The sequence below is a fragment of the Lytechinus variegatus genome, chromosome 7, assembly GCF_018143015.1.
Source record: "Lytechinus variegatus isolate NC3 chromosome 7, Lvar_3.0, whole genome shotgun sequence".
NCBI classification, from domain to species: Eukaryota; Metazoa; Echinodermata; class Echinoidea; order Temnopleuroida; family Toxopneustidae; genus Lytechinus; species Lytechinus variegatus.
Genome location: NC_054746.1, coordinates 27,698,646 through 27,714,515, shown reverse-complemented (window position 1 = coordinate 27,714,515; position 15,870 = coordinate 27,698,646).

The window sequence follows — 15,870 nt, the reverse complement described above, 5'->3', positions numbered from 1 at the left end:
CTATGTGGAGATCCAGTGGCTTAGCCATTAGCAATCTGGTCTTGCTTTCTTCTCCTAAAGGGTTCTGTCTGAAACAAATTCTGCATTGAGCGCTTTAACCATGCGAGATGAAAAAAGAGCGGGCAAAGAGGACCTCAATTTCCATACCATTGTCAAGGGTAAATAAACGTCTCGGCGGTTTTAGAGAAACATCGAGACCTATTCGTGAAACCGCGATGGTTGACATAAGCTGCCAGCTCCACACACCTGGTGTATTCAAAACTTAGAGCGACCTTAAACTTTTCTAAACATATCCCCTATTCTTGTTGCTAACCGTTTCTTTGTGGCAAAGCAGCAATACGAGACGTCCATCAAAAACTACTTTTCCTACAATTTCTTCTGTAACAGGCCCGAATGCACCCTGCCCATAGGCTAGCCCCCTCTTTCACCCGCAACCGCGGCCAGAACCACACGCGCATCAATACACCAGCTCACAGCAAACACACTTCATTGAATAGCTCTCAGGGCATCTATCCTCGGTCACGTCCCCTCATCACGCCAACCATCGCCGTTTTCTCTTTCACCAGTCCTTTAAATGGTCGTTCAACAACGCAAACAATACCTACTTATCCTATCTATGGATTTCTATTTTTTCTCTCCCATTGAGCCCATTTACTTGCACCCAGGAGTAAAACATTTTCTCCTTCTCGCTTTTGTTCCTTACTGTCAATTCTTTGTGGCCCACGGGTGTGAGAAATGTGCAACAATAGTGTAGCTTCCAGGGACATGGCAGACTTAAGAGGTCAGGATAACAGGAGTTTCCAACACCTTCCCCCACTCCCTTCGTCATCACCCTGGTATTCCTTAATCCATATACCCTATATGTGTTACGATCTTTGCTCTTAACATGGAGAAGTGAATGTTTAACTCTAACGAGTTTAACAGTTTAACTAAATCTGTACAGAAATATTTTGTGGATGTCTGAATCTTTGGCCGATGATGGACTCTATGATAATCCGAAAACTTTCTCTTGGATTTCTTTGCCCTGTATTCCTTCATTACGTGTGAAATTTAGTCACCCATTATTAGAAGATACATTTAAGCCATTGAGAGTTCATATCTTCAAGTCCAAAACATGTTTATGTGGATGATTATATGCATTATCATATTATAGTTTCCAAATCGCCAATCCTAAAATTAAGCGCATTGTAGTTTGCTTAGCATTCTTGGTTGTCATTTTACGTCACATCGTCACCCTTATATGCAAGACTGTTCGTCACACTATGGTTTGCTCTTATTTTGACAAATTAACTGTGACAACGAATCACATGTATAAATACTATTACTATCAAAATATACCTGCTAATCTGCTCATAAGAGTCACCATGAGGATGGGGACGCATACGATGCGGATACAGTATAACCAGGTGTTTGAATTACTACACCTCATTCAGCAAGTTGTATCCTATTCCGTTTATCACATGACTTTGATACACTCTAAATTACAGGGATTAAAAATAAGTCCAAATGGACTGTAGTTAGGGACCAATCGATTTCTGGATTTAGTTTTAATCCTAAAGACTTAGATTTAAATCTCAAATGATTTAAATTTAAATCTTTCGAGATTTAAAAATGAATCTTAAGGATTCAAGCTAAATCCGGAATTCGATTGGTCCCTAACTACAGTCCATGTGGACTTATTTTAAATCCCTGTAAATATTAAACATTACTATAATGACAATAAACGTAATGCTAGCAATAATGGTAATAGTGAAGAAAATGCATTGAATTTAATTGATCTATTTTCAAATAAACGGAAATTCGATTCCCGCTAGTGATAAATAGAATACAGGTAGGCCTATACAAATTATTATTACATTATTACATAACAATGATATTGACATTAGATTTAGTGAATTACAATAGTAAATGATGATAATAACAACAATAGTTATTGTTTTGATATATCTTTCAGGCACACTATTTCAGACGATTACATTTTATCCTAGTACTCCCTGTAAGAATTATCCGTATTCAAAAGACGATTGAGAGTGTGTACTGACGGTCAAAAGAAAATGAATGGAACTTTGACTATAATTATCTTCTAGTCCCTAATTATGAAATAAAATAACTCGACGACTTGATAAGGCCAATATATTAATGGAAATGTGGGAGGTTGAACTTTGGCTGCCTTTTTTAGCGAAGGGAAACTTAATGGGACTCTCTCTTCTCTAAGCTACCATTTCACAAGGTAGAGAGAGAACCGTCATCGGCCAAATTTGTTTACTCAATTAATTTCCTGAGGATTCGAAAGTATTACTATTATCTCTCCATCAGTCGGAATAGCGTATTCGATGGCAGCCTGTCAGAACAAAACTAGAAATTAAACTATCGTTTTGTTTCAAATGACACTGCCAATTTGAATTGAATCTTTCGAATAAAATTGACGGCGCCCACTGACACTTTTATCGACCGGCTAAGGTTTGCTTAAATGTCTCCCTGGTCCGATAAGGCATCCTAATTTTTGCATACTAGTCGCTGATCTACAGATTGTATCTTTTCCCTAAAATGAAGTTTGCTTACCTGAGTCTTCCCGTGCATTAGCATGGAATAATAACTTTATAGATATAGGTTCCTATGGTAACCGCAAGTCATTTATCCCGTCGTTATTAATTTCATTACCGATAAACGTTATCCTAAATGTATCATTGTTGTTGTAGTTGGTAATTATAAATTTAAGATGTTCCGTATCCAAATTGTCAGATGAGATGATAATCGTGCAATTTTAATTTCCTCTGTACTATTATACTCGAATTCGACGGGCATGATATTTATCTGGATAGCCGAAGACATCCGAAAAAAAACAATATCGAAACTTATTTTAATTGATCTTAATCTTTGGAGAATCATAAAGGGTGGCTAACCCTGAAAAAAAAATTGCTAAAAGATTAGGGTATCAATAGTAATGTTATTGCTTTTCACTCTTTGAAGCAACGTCAACATGGTCAAAGTCTTATTTAAAAACGATGCTGTAAAATTTGCTACAAAGATCCTAAACTTAAGTTAATTGCAATGCTAACATTTCCTATATTGCATCAGACTTAATATCATCATTATAATCATCATCATCACCATCATTATTGTTATTACTATTATAATTATTATTATTACTGTCATTGTTCTTGTTGATTTTGTTGTTAAAGGAAATTACAACAAATTTTCAAATGCTGTTCTTTCACCCCCTTGGTCAAGCTGGTATTGTTCTTATGTAATGAATGATACCGTGTCCTGTTTTAGCCGCTCGTCGTTCATGACTTGTGCCTTTCCAATCAATACACCATTTATGCTAATGTTTGGCTGAGAAAATCCCATGGTCAGTACCTTGAGGGCAACAGGTGGACCTGGGCTAGTCGATACACGAGGTCACCCTGGCCACTGTTTGCAGTCCGAAGAGGAAACTACGCATCTCACCAAGAGAAAGATAATAATTACAAGGAAACAATATCCTTCCGCCAGCGATTAAATAGAAGCCGGTCCGGACCGCGAGGGGAAACGCAATACTTTGTGTAATATTGATGACATACCAATCGGCTTAAAACAGTAAGAAAAAGAAACTTATATGAGCGATACTAGTATTCCTTTAGCTCAGTCACAGGTAGGGAGAGAACGCCCCCAGTCGTGGATGCCGGGATGATTGCACATTTCCCTTCGCAGCTTCTTATGCTTTATTTTGATAGATTTCGATTAAAACAAACTGAATCGAATGAACATATCTTATGACATGTAACCCCTACCTTCCCAAATTAACAAAAATAAAACGTTTTCAGTCTATAGCGCACGTTTTCGTCTTATTTCATCACTTGAGATCGGGTTTACTTTTTTTCTAATATCATCGAAAGAAAAGAGGAGGAAGGCAATCCTATGCCATGAATAAAGAACACTCTTAATTGCGTAGAATGAGACTAAAATAAGAAATTTCTGAAAACAGGGGGTCTTAACTAAATAGAAAAAATATCGAGTTACAAATCTTAGCTGGGATTCTTCGCGAGACCTGGTCTTTCCGATCGAATAAGATTCCGATCCATCACCAATGGGGAATTTAAAGCTTGTGATTTATGGGTCCAATCGACCCTTGTCACCAACAGATACTCCTAAAAGCTATCATTTTCTATTATATTCTCGCGTCTTTGCCCTAGTTCGATCACTATTTTTATTGAGTTTAGTCTGAGTCGAGAAAAAACAATTGTGTGGAGTTATTTGAAGAGACACCAAGTTCCTTCTGCTATAGGAAACGATATCTGACTATATCTTGGCATTTGTCTTGAACTCGTAGGCTACGATTCAAACATGTATTTGACGATTAGGATGACACATCAGTGTCCGAAGAGCCTTTTACACGTGCCAATTTTTGCTTTAATACCCCCTGAACTATAAGAAGATATATGCTTCTTCGTCAATACTGGACTATCATCTTATCTACAGGGTTTTTCTGATCGAACACCAATCATACCAATATTTTCGTACTAGCTGCCCCCCCCCCATAAAAAATAGGGCGACGTGCAACCCTTGTATAATAACCTCACAATCCATGATGACAATATGAGAAACAAACATGACAAATGAATGACTGGCTTGGTAGATATTACATGCAAAATCTACCAAAGTGAAATGCTAATCATAGTTTTAGTTAATGAAATACGGGGAAAGAAGAATAATTTTGATGAAAATGTAGAACTGATATAACATATTCCATTAAAATCGGTTATTTTAACGGGGGTAAATTTGACCCCCCCCCATCTTGGGTTTCATTTAAGTTTCCGACGCCCGGGTATGCTGTTCAGAAATTAAGCAATATTTTGTAAGGGCATGAAAACCCAAAATTGCTTTTTAAAAAACCCGTTGTTTTTTCTCCAAAGTCAATGCAATTGTTTGTTTTTTCAACCAAAACCATAAATGTATGATTATTCTTAAAAATCATAAAGCGAAGATTTACATATGATACTGCCGCATTTATTCATATGGATAGCATGACCCAGTTCTATTTGAGTCATTGATTTAGCATCACATTTGATTTCACTTCACATGTCGAACGACATGAATGTATTACAAAGATCCAAGATGATATCAAAGTAAATTTTGGCCAAATCCTGGCAAAATGGTTTGAGCAAGAACACTCTGGAGAGATGATACAAGTGTGTTATCGTTTGTAAAAAGTGGGTCATCGATGATGATTATTAGAATCATCCCCTGATTCTGCATCAAACGTCAATCATACGATGAAGATAAGGTAAAGCACAAACCATTCAGATTCGTATCCATGTACAAAGTAAAGAAAAACATTTATACAAACATCTTCCTATGGTTGATGCAAACCCGGATAGACAGAGAGGTTTGGGAATCAAATCTGGAACTCACTGACATAAATATCAATTTTTCGAAAAGTCATGTTATCCTGTCTAGCCTCATTTAGTAGGGTTCATAAGGAGAGCAGGCAGCCATTTTTATTCTTTTTTATCCACAAATAAAAATGGAAAATATCTCTTAACTTAAACACTATTTTTGGAATATATAAACTCTAAGGCTTTCTTGCTTCGTAAATACAACGCTATTGAAAAAAAACACTCTTAAATAAGTACAAACGGATAGAGTGTTGGTTCCGCTCTGTTTATTGAAACAATTGTAAAATTAATGGATACACATGTCATCAAATAGGTTTTGAGGATGCGTTGCAGCTGTCACTGTGGTAGAGAAATAGCGCCCATATCCGAACTGCGTTGCTCCATTTCCAACCTGCACTTCAGCGAATAATCTATTTGTTAATAAGTGGATTGAATGAATAAGGAAGGCGATGTCATGTATAATTACGCGTGTCTTGATTCACCTCCATATTCTTGCTCAAACTCTCTTGTCTTTGTAAATGTTTACTTAAAGGCCAGATGCCGTCTGCTGGGAATCTTCACAAGATGATCATTGGATAAAGAGCATACAAGGAAGACATGGATAACGCATTTTATTTATGTCGCATCATTCCATTTTAATTGTAAAAAGTGGATGAATGTAAATCTTGATCAAATGGAAACCAAATGAAATAAAAGCAGATTTTACTACCCATTCATTCATAATGTAAGCATAACCAAGTGTTTTGCCTTTTTCTGAATTAATTGCATATTTACGTAGTCGAAGCACTAACAGGTTGGCAAATGGTGGCCTAACACTTCATGATTTTTATTTTATTTCCGTGAAAAATGACATTTGTGACGGAATAGACACTTTCAATTGGATACCTAAACCTGCATGTCGTATAATATTTTGTGTATTTCTTATGTATACATCCCATCAATAATATAACAACAGTCAAAATGTTTAGAGTGTAAACATCATAGATGATAGCCTTCCTCCAATATACGAATATTTCTATAAATATCTTTTTCTTAAACAAAGTTTTTCGTTGGTATCCGATTTGCCAGATAAATTTTTCCAAAAAAAAATGTAAAAAAAAAACACTGTTGGACATATATATATATATATCTCTCTCACTTATTATATCTTATTTTTTCATTTATTTCACTTATATATACACATATTTTAAATTCCCGAAATGTCAGAAACGAAGAATAAAACATACACGAATACTCCATCAAACTTACTGTATTCAGTATATTTTTTTTACTTTGGTACTTTTCTCTCTAAATGCAAAGGAGCTAATCTCGACGCTAATCACACTCCTCTCAGAGTGAGATGAGGGATCAATCAGGAATGTGATTTCAATCTTTATAGAGTGAATTTTACCTTATTGATAGTGAAAGTGTAAATCAGATGCGCACTTTCACTCCCCCAAAAAGGTAAAAATGCCCTCTTGAAAGATTGAAATCTCATTCCATTAGGATTGATCCCTCATCTCACTCTGAGAGGAGGGACCAGATTAGCTCCTCTGAATTTAGAGAGTTGTGATTTCTTTTAAGGTTAAAAAATGAAAAAAAAATGAACTCAAAATGAAAAACTAGCAAACATACCGTAAGATACAAAATCGACGTTTCACCATAATATCCAATAAATTATTATGCGACAAATTATGCATGACCCGAAGCTTTATACTAGTATTCATCTTTCTAAATAAAACGGGCCCACATTCCTATAATTCCACGGAAGAAACTATACATCAACAATTATTTTAAGAAGTAAAAATATATCTACATATTAAAATTTTCCTTGCTTGTCCCATGATATATATCTTTAAGATTCTGAACTGTCGGAAAACATGGGGTGGGTGAGGGTGTGTGTGTGTTTTAAATCATTATACTATCCTGGACCTAGGATACAAAATGACATGCCAAAACATACGTGTGAAATGGTGTACGTGTTTTTTTTTAATCAAACTTTATCTATTTACAGTTGTGTGCGTATGGGATGTGTGTGTGAGGGTTAGGGTGTGTGCTTGTGTATACAAAAGAACACCTCTACTCTGGCAATCGAAACACAAATTTCACATTCAAAATGAGGACAGCGAAGCGATTACGTCATCGGCTTGCGGGCAAATGGTTTCAAATCTTGTGCTGGTGGGTATAGGGATACAAACTTATAAAGTCCTCGATTTATTCTTCGGTTGCATAGTAAAATAAATTCGTACACACACAAAAGTCTCTATAATATAGTACATAACTTTTCTGGAAAAATTGGTCCTCAATTTCCTGCGTAAACGAGTGTGTTTGTGTGTATTTTGTTAGTGTGCTTTATTTCTGAATAATTCAATTTATAAAAGGATAGTGGTCGGGTTTTTTCACGTTTTCATGCAAGATTTCCCAATTCTGCAACGCTCTCTTATTATATCTTAATAATTATGTATGTCGTGTTTTATCTATAAATGCAGAATGTTTATTTGACTTGTGTTTTGTTATATTATTTCATATACATTTACATGCACTTCATTCTTTGTTTTGTTACGCTTTTGAAGTACTGAATAACTTGTGGCTTTAAATCAAATTAGATAAAAAATTATCTTTACTTTTCCAAATGTAAAGTATACCAAAAACAGGGGGAAATACGGAATATTACATTGTAGTCTAACATATATAGACATTTACTCTTCATTCATTATTTTTCCTTATTTTTTCGTTCACATTAGGCCTTACAGACATCATACTTATAATTCTAATTTGCTGCTCGCCCCTCCCATTTGTCATATTTTATTCATTTATCTCAAAGGCAGTTATTCTTCACCAAGTGGCTTATTCGCACAAGCAGGTCTGATGGCACTTATCTAACGGTCTCTTCACTTCACTAGCTCCCAGCTGCTCCCGGTAAAATCATCCTTGATCCGTCTTTACTCCTTCTGGCGGTTCTTCTGCTAATAGCTCTTCAAAGCTTGCAATATTGAAGACGGAGGCAAACCAGAATAAATCAGCAAGGTCGGTAAAGAAAAGGTTGGAATGGTTTGTTTCATTTGGCTAATTTCTGAATTTAAGTGTACGTTTTCGTGTTTCGCGAATCATTGTGAGGGCTATAGTCACAGTTTTGAATTTCATACACATGGCAGAAGGCGGACCTCACCATTCCACATATTTTGGATGCTTATCCACACTGTGTATCAATCGCACTGTTAAGCGCTAGAAAACAAATTTTTGTTTGGGGAATTTAGTCTTTATCGAAACTTTGGAATGGTAGAAACTTTTGAAATGTGGCAAACTGTACTTACGAATTTGAAATATGCTCATCCATTGTTAATGGTTCAATATTCTTGTCATAATAAGCCCCAGAGTCAAGCAATTGACTACTTATGCATATAACATATAGTCTATTCGCATAATGACCCATGTCCGTGTGTAATATATACATTTACTATATCGCAAGAAAAAAAAAATTAAAATGCAATTTTCATTAAATATGAATGTCATTAGAAATAACTGCGTGATAATAATTTTTCTATTTCATAATGGTAAGCCATCTGTAGTGTAGTATTATTAGAGGAAGGTTCTTTCTTTTTAAATAAGTGAAATAAAGTTTTGCAACCATAGATCGTCAAACTCAAGATAGCTGTACTACCTTGGCGTCTTTGCAACTGAAAGCGATATTACATCTTGCCTTTGTGCAGAATTGTGCGTTCTGAATTGTTTTTGCCCCTCTGCCCTGCGGCACTTTCAAGCTTCTTCTTTCTTCTAGACAATTGCTCAAATTCTCCATTCAGATTTCATCGACATATCCAGCAGATGAAATAATATCAATCTGAAATGCAATCCCGACAGCTCATTTCTACGTCTCTATTTATCATAGCTTTCTTCTTGCACGGTTTTTCCTTCTCTATACATTTTTCCCCATTCGAAACGACCTGACAAGAAAGGAGAGAAAGTTGAAAAGTGGCAAACTTGAGAAGGTAGGTATAGATGCCCATCTACACGTGTGCTGTTCTGTTACGTGAGATCGAGTGGCGTTAAATGTATTCCTGAGTGTGAATGCTTTCCTCTCACCCTCTCCCTTTTTTCGCTGCTTCTACCGCTGATATCACCTTACCGTTGATATTGTTGTAAGGAGTAGTCGAGGGAGCTGTAGGTCGGAGAATGACCTCACTATCAAAACGTTCACAATTACCTGTTTGGAGAACGTGCTCGCTTTTCGAGCGAGGGTCCTCACAAACAGACGAGAGTTCGCTTCTCAAAACAGCCCTGCATACTAATTTCTGGCGGTTTCCAAGGTGACATTTACTATAACCCTCTCCTCTCTTGCTCTTTTCACGTCAGTGGAGCACTTAATTCAGATCGAGAACACATAGCACTCGCCATAATGCAGCATTTATATATTTGGTGGCTCGTAGTGGCTATTTTATGTACATGTTGGCCTTACATTTAGAGGAGAGATTGAAAAAATGAACGAAGTGAGCAGGACGATGGGATCAGGTTTCAAAGCTGTCACACACAGTTCGTAATTTGTCAGCGCTTCTAGCAGGCAATGAACTGCGGAGCATAAATCACGCGCTTCAAGTCTTTGCTTCAATATTAAACAATCCTTACCCCCAATACTCCCCTCTCCTCTTCCCCCATCCTCCCGTACCTCCCTCCATCCTCCAGACCTCGATCATTTCAATAAAACATTGACGGGCAAATGGCCGACGGGGGATGGAAGGGGAAACAGGTCTCCAGACGAGGTTCTGTAATCAAGGAATATTTTTGAGAGGTTGCCAATTTTCTCTGCCTGCTCCTCTGGCCCCGATGCGCCTCCGCAATCAGGCGGTTCATTATTAGGCTTAGGACAATCCTGCGACGTTTATCTCTAATTGGCAACTGGAAGGGATGCGGAGATGTGCACGGTCCCGGTGTCGGGTTTCATCTTTTCCCACCAGGGAGAACTGTGGATGTCAACAGAAGAACCGAAGAGGCCAACCTCTCAATGTATACTCTTAATATAAAAATGTATCCAAGGATAATTAGATGGGTGATATATATTCGCACTGTGCCTGCTACCATGATAAATCCAGAGAAAATCTCCCCCCCCCCCTCTTCTTCTGAGAATGTTCAATTAAGTATATTACGCTCCGTGGTATCATGGGCCTGTGGTGATCCCTTTTAAAAATTTAAAAAGCACAATCCTCTCATTTGATACTGGCGCTTATAATGGGTCAATCCGCAATCACTTTCGTATCATTCGCATCGGGCTAAATCGATGGAGTCTTAGCCTAAACACTTGTTGACTTATTAAAAAAGAATATATTGGAATATCAGAAATGCCATAGTATCACTTACTCCTTTTTTCACGTCAAGCTATTTCAATGAAATTTGCATTGGTAAAAAAATGAACTCTCTCTCTCCCTCTCCTAGAGAGAGAAATTCCCTACCCAAAAAGAAATATCTGGCAAATAACAGGCAGAATTACGGTAAGAGGCTAGACGTGTTGTTTCACATCTGTTAAAAAAAACAATCTTAATTTTTCATGGGGCGGAGAACTACTACTACCTTATATTTTTCCCTGAATATGAGATGTTATGTCAGTATATATATTAACCCATATGTAAACCTTGGGGATATGCTCGAAAATAAGATCCAAACACATCTTTTCTTGCATTTGAAAATCCCAGCTTTTATTTCTCCACTATTCTTGCATTATTTCTATATTCGAGAGAGGAGTTCCCTCTTTCATTTTTCGATAGCTGTATTCTGGGGCAAATACATGAATTATTTATCTTGATGGCCAAGTCAGAGCCCTTCACTCGGAGCACAGATACAAGATGGCCCCAAGGTCTTCACTGGAGAGATTTCAGATTTATTCTCGGTAGAGATTAGCTTTTTGTCTTTGCATGGAAAGGAGGAGTCTTCTTCTTTAAAGACGTCGATCCAAACATGCCAAAGTAGTAGAATATAAAGGCTTTTGACATTCCTTTGCGTCTGATTTTGCTTTTCTTTTATCTCAGGTGTAAAATTTCATATTCATCTATCATTATGAATCGGTATCTTCTATTTTTTCTCAAATCCATATTATTATCTGTATATTGGTATTTTTAATATACCATACCTCTCTCCCGTTTAAATATGCATATATATATATACATGTACATTATAAGTGCAATAAATGGGCTATGAGACGGTCATAGCTTATGAGTGACCGACAGTGTTTATCAGCTCTCGGAAAATATCTTCCACTATATATATATGTGTGTGAGGGTGTGCGTGTGTGTGTTTGGGTGTTGTATGTGGGAGAGAGGGTGTGCGAGGGCGAAGTGGTGTGTGTATTGACAACTGTCTCCCTCACCACCCTCTCTCTATTTTTCACACATTAAATCAATGTATACTAGAGAATATCACAATCCTGAAATAAACATGATGTAGAAAACAAATCACTAGGTCAACTGAAAATTACCTCTCCGAATATAATGACCTACATCATTGTATTGTGCTCTCAATTATTCAATAACAAAGAAATCAAGCAAGGTACCCGTTACAATCATGGATATTCCGTCGAAAGGCATGAATGAATGAAAAAGGAAATTCCCGATTCCCGATTGTGACGTCAGACACAGAACCATCTTCACTGGTCAGGAATCGGAACAGAGGTGCCTCCTGTCACGTGATACGATTAATGGCGCCGCACAGTGATACACATTTATGATGCATTGGAGATGTGCGCATGATGGTATATGCAGAGAGCGTCAAAATATCAATCCCCCCCTCTCTCTATCTCTCTCCATCCATTCACACATATATCTATCTCACTATCTATCAATCTCTTCCTCTACACGACCTGTTCATGCTTTTCCACAAATGATTTGTGAGAAATTCTCAAAGTCAGAAATATCATTTTTAATAACTATCACTTTTTATCATAACAGTAATCCGCACGATTATCTAAAATATGTTTACTTTAGAACAGTTGACATACTGACATAGAACAAAAACCAACTTATAATAATGAGTGAGACTGGTTAATGTATTGTTGCCAGTTGAAGAAAGAAATTCTGAACTTGAGATAATAAATTATAAAGCGACATTGCAATATCCATTTTAATATGTCAGTTTAGTTCATTGACTTGATACTTATTTAAATGTATGTGACCGCGTGATTGTATTTTGTACTGTATGTGTATGTATATATTAATGGAGTGAAAGGTGGCATGACCGCAATGAGCAAAATTCAGTCAATTGTGCCGCATTTTTACATTGTTGTATACCTTTTTTATTAGCCCGAAGTTTAATGTTAATAAGGAAGGGATTCATAATGAAGAATCATATTTTTATAGTTTGCAATGTTCTGACGAAATTGGAACACGGGACATGTTGCGTAGAAATATTCCGATGACAGAATTAATCTTTCGCCGACAAAGCAGTTCTATATTTTGTACAATTTTTCCCATTGACGTTTACTTATGTATGTCATTCCCTTCTGTCTTCTGATTCCATTAATCAATATCCTTACTTGATCTTCCAAATTGCCGGCCAGAAAGTAAAGGACTTGGTCTGGCCACTGGTAAACGCTAGTAACTGATAAAAGAGAGTCTACGCCTCGCAAAGACTTAAAATTTACATTGTTTTGTTTTGTTGATAAAACTCAAAACATTGGGTTGGCATGGTTGGTATGTGTAATATATTTCTATTTATTTTATTCCAACCAATTCAGCTTTCTCCTGCCATGTGGATTTTAATAAATACCTTTTTTTTCAAATTCCAATCAAATCCTTTTAGAAAACCAGATCAATATATGTTAAACATAAAGATGAAGACGTTGTTAAATGTTTTTTTCCTTCATACTGATGAGCATTCGGGAACTATGTCATGTCTATGATACCGGTGAAATACCCAACATATGCTGTTGTTAGACTTTAACACAAATGGGACAGTTTCTTTGCAAACTGAGATCCCCCAAAAAAGAAATGAATTCCAGAAATTAATCCCTCCCAAGCATCTCGTTCACACTCATCGCCTCCCTTATTTTATAAACAAAAATAGACCCACGACAACTTTCCACCCGTCATATAGTCACGATGATTTGCTGAGCACTAAAGAGAATAAATAATTACGTCTTTTCACTGAAGCCCCCCAAAACGTTTCATCGTCTCTGGTCTACCAAAGTTTATCCTTTTGGTGTGAAGTGAAAATAAATGGACAACTGCGTGAAAGACACTTTGGTATGAATGAAGTCTACAATGAGCGTTCAGCGGAAATTCGATTACTCTGAATTTGTTATTATTCGGAAACATCAGATTCATATATGTGATTACAGATAGCGCCATTTCCTGCCCTCCAGCCAAATACTGGTGAATGAAAAGGTGATATAAAAATTGTACTTGTATTTATTTGGTTCCATATTTATGCGTCGCAGCAATCTAAAAAGACTAGTTTATTACTTTTTTCTATGTTATACCATACAAGGGTAAAAGCTGAATTCATCTCATCCCTCTATCTCATGACTACGCTAACTCTGTAACTGTTTCCATGGTATTGAATTAGTATCTATAATAAGTTAACTTATGGCTGTCTAAAAGTAAGCTATATTAATTAAAACTTATCTTTATTTATCGCTGTAGTACTAGACCGTTTTTATTATTTTTTCTAGGCTACACTACATAATTATGTTGATTTAATATCTCAAGGAATTGTAGGTACTCTTTCGCGATTATCTAATGATTGCATCTAATTTTCAATTGTCAAACTTGTTTACCTTGTCTTAACTGGGAGCAAACAGGCAGCGAAGGGAGGATATTAATTCACCTCTTCATACTATGCTAACACCATTTAATTAGAAATCAGAAGCAATATTTGATTCTATTTATATTTTTGCCCCCACGAGATTTACTAGATACAGCAATCGCTATAATTTATACCTAGGCAGAAGAAATGTCAGAACTAATTGTCTTTCATGCTCTATTCAAAGTGTCTACTATTCTGTAAGTCAATAACATGGGACGGAATAGGTCTTCACTTCCGAATGAAGATGATTTAAAGTAATAATGAAAAAATGTCTTCACTTGCGTATGCCCTACATTTCCCACTACAATTATACTTTTTATAGCTTTCAAAGCGGGAGGGAGGAGGCAATGGCCTGATGCCTCTCCAACACTTTGAGTACATTTTAATTTTTGTTCCATTATATAAAACTAAGAATTCAAAAGAAGCACAATGAACAATATTTCGAAGGGCATGTAAACAAATTTATATATCAAATTAATCTTTTTGAATACTAAAAGTGCATTTCAAACTTGAAGAAAAAATGCATAATACGATATTCCTGTGATGATAATTAAAGATTTGTAAAGAGAATGCACATCTGTCCTTTATCGATATTAATTGAAAATTGAAAGTCATCAAGTTTAAATTCATGTTTTATATTCAGTGACGGTACGTGAATGATCATTCATTTGATTATTAAACAGAATACTCATTTATTTGTGCTGTTGTTTTGTTTATCGTGTCCACTCATTCATTCATTCATTCATTTGTTTTTTGTGTTTCATTTTTTCCTTTTTTTTTATTTATGTTTATATAATCCAATTAAATTATTAAATTTTTATTGTTAATTTCTGAAGTATTTCTTGAGGGTACTTACTCCTGCACCACACCCCCTTTTTTAAGGGGCTGACAAGTCATTTCTTATTCTCATAATAACGCTTTTTTGAGGTCAGCTTGCACTGACGTCTGAAGCTGTATAGATCCTTTCTTTACTATATGATATTATAATAGCCATGGTAGCAAACAAACGTTTCGAATTACCGTGTGCGTGTAAAAGCTCTGAAAACAGAATGTGTAGTTAGTCAGTAGATCGTTAAAGACTTGAGTACCATAGCCAAAAAAAATGTATTTCACCTTTTGTGGTCATCTCAGTTTGGGCTCTACTTTGCGCGTGTGTTTATATTGAAAATATGTAGAAAGAGGATGGATAATTATTTCAAAGTGTACAAAGCAAAGTTACTATATGCAAACAAAAAACGAAATGAAGTGTAAAGCATAAATTGGGGAAAATGAAATTTAACCTAACCCTGTCTGTTTAGGAGTTTCGTATTTCACGATTAATAAAGGATTTTAAAATTTGATCCTTTGATGTTTGTAGTAAAAATAACGGTATCCATGGGAACCAAACGATTTGTTAATATATATGTATTTAGCTGAACAAGGAAACATCATCTCAGCATCATACCAACGTGTGGTGGCGCATTCCTATATTATCGAATTTATTTATTCATTTCTTCGACTTTTTACGTTCAAATGACGATTGTCAGTCATGATGATGTGTACCTAACATAAATAATAAAAATTTGAAAATGAGAAGTGTTAAATTTACTTTTTTTTAAAATACTTATCTAACAATTTGAGTAATGAAACCTAGGGAAGAATGTTCGATCTATCACAAATAATAATTGTACATAATCCTGACATTAAAAAAAGATTATACGTTCATTATATAGAACTCCGCTCATAT